The 2,500-nt window shown below is 40.5% G+C and overlaps 1 long non-coding RNA gene across 1 annotated transcript in view; it reads left to right on the top strand.

Moving 5' to 3' along the window:
• The window catches only part of LOC143279844 (uncharacterized), a 236,509-nt gene that overhangs the window by 114,775 nt on the left and 119,234 nt on the right, over window positions 1-2,500 (top strand). The window lies entirely within an intron of this gene.

Below are 2,500 nucleotides of genomic sequence, written 5' to 3'. Positions count from 1 at the left end.
TATTTAAATCAATATTTCAAACAGTGAAGTATACTAAGATCGTAACAAATAGATGGCATAAGATCTGCTTTGCGAAGCTCAGATTGAGAGCACTTGGACTGAATGTCAACAGAAGATGGTTTGATTTAGACTTATCAAAATCTCCTTGCCCAATGTGTAGGGAAAGCCCAAAAGATGAAAATCATTTCATATTTAACTGCAAAAAAAAACAAAACAAAAAAAAACGAACAAAAAACCAAACAAACGAAAAACAAAAACAAAAAAAACAAAACAAAAACTGAATCGTTTTGAATATAGCTCCAACGCAGAGAAAAGTTTTTTTTCGGCATACTGATGACAGAAAATGAAGATATAATACCTTCACTTGGTAAATATGTATCTGAGGCAATAAATATACGGAAAACGTCTATCATGGGTCCAAACACGCATCAATCAATTAAGAATTAGTATGGGTTTTATGAGGAAAAAAAAGCATAGATAAAAAGGAAGGGTTACATTTGGATGGTCAATCTCGACGTTGTGATTATATGATGTGTTGGTATTGTTGATATGATGGGTTTTGATGTTCAGGCATAAATAATTATTTCATGATTCGTATGTTCTTTAGTATGTATTTGTATTGATATGTGCGTCGATGTTACATGTGTAAATATTTATATATGATTTGTATGCACTTTGTTTTCAATGTACTGCCCAAACCTTGGAGACGAACGAACGAAGAAAAAGGCACATTACCCCCCCTGTCACATACACTTTACGCTAATGATTCGTTCGTTTATTTGTTTATAGTCTGTTCATCTAAGATGATGATATTAGACTGATTATGCTAATGACAAAGTACCAAAGTGACGCAACTCTCTTATTAGTTTATGTTGTTTCAACTTCTCCCCCCCCCCCCCCTTCTGTTTCATTTTATCTGTTTTGCACCATTTTGTTCTGATCAGTACCTACTATGTCACTAGAGCTTTACAGCTGATGACATTTAACATTTCAGTGTTCAGTGTTTAGTGTTTTCTCTCTCTCTCTCTCTCTCTCTCTCTCCCTTCTCTCTCCCTCTCCCCCCTCTATCTCTCCTCTCTCTCCCTCCTCCCCCCTCTATCTCTCCTCTCTCTCCCTCTCCCCCCTCTATATCTCCTCTCTCTCCCTCCTCCCCCCCCTCTCTCTACCCCCCCTCTCTCTCTCCAGTCCACTGGGTACTGTGCTGTGACCGATTCCTCGAACGCCTTCCCCATCCCCACCCCCACTCTCACCCTACCCTTACCCCCCCCCCCCCACCCTCCCCTTCTCTCCCTCTCTTCCCATCTTTACGTCCGGCCGTTCAATTCCTTCTTTCACCAGCGGTGCCAGAGACTTAAGATGTTCGTTCCTGAGAGCGCTTGACGCCACTGTCACTGAGCGGAGGAGGGGGAGGAGGAGGAGGAGGAGGAGAAGGGGGAGGAGGAGCAGGAGGAAGCACTGGACTACCCTGCCCCTTCCCTGAAAAGCCTGAGGCTGAACGGGTCCTGAAAAAAAACCCTGAAAAGGATAGTCACCTTCCAATCAGAATGCAGATCACGGCTGCTCTTTTCTTCTTCTTCTTCTTCTTCTGGTTCTTTTGGTTTTCCTTCTTCTTCTTCTTTTCCTCCTCCTGCTCCTCCTCCTCCTTCTTCTTCTGCTTTTCCTCCTCCCCTGAACTCTTCTTGTTCTTGTTCTTAACTTTTTGTGACTTTGATTCTGGCTTCCTTTGGAAATTTCTGTCCTGTTCTCACTCCCGTCATTTTGCGATCTGCAAATCTTAGCTAACTCTTCAGTCAGATTTTCGTCCAGGATAGGTTTTCGAAGCGTGTTGGGGTTATGCGTAGTTCACGGAGGTGCAGGGTAATGTGTGGTGTGTGTGTGTGTGTGTGTGTGTGTGTGTGTGTGTGTGTGTGTGTGTGTGTGTGTGTGTGTGTTGGAGCTCACGTACGTTTATATGTATTTAACTGTGCTTTCATATCTTTGAAACTGCATGTTCGGTGCATATCTGTAATGCATGTGTGGGTGTATATGTAAATGTGTGTCTTCATGTTTTACATCTATTTGCTTATTTATCATCAGTGTTATCTTATTTATTTATTTATTTATTATTGTTATTAATTTATTATTATTATTATTATTATTACTACTACTACTACTACTACTACTACTACTACTACCTTTTTTTAACATTATAGTTATTATTTATTTATTTATTTATTTGTGTGAGCTTATCTATTATTTATGCACCTTTTTTTTTCTCAAGGCCTGACTAAGCGCGTTGGGTTACGCTGCTGGTCAGGCATCTGCTTGGCAGATGTGGTGTAGCGTATATGGATATGTCCGAACGCAGTGACGCCTCCTTGAGCGACTGAAACTGAAACTGAAACTCACGGACCTGCTCTTCCTTCTTTCTTTCTTTATTGTTTTTAAGCAAATGTGCTGTAGTTTATATGTTGATCAGTCTGCACGCTTTGTTTTACTCAAAGAGAAATATTTCATAAAT

This window comes from Babylonia areolata, chromosome 3 (assembly GCF_041734735.1).
Source record: "Babylonia areolata isolate BAREFJ2019XMU chromosome 3, ASM4173473v1, whole genome shotgun sequence".
NCBI classification, from domain to species: Eukaryota; Metazoa; Mollusca; class Gastropoda; order Neogastropoda; family Buccinidae; genus Babylonia; species Babylonia areolata.
This window is presented reverse-complemented; position numbering and strand designations above follow the sequence as displayed.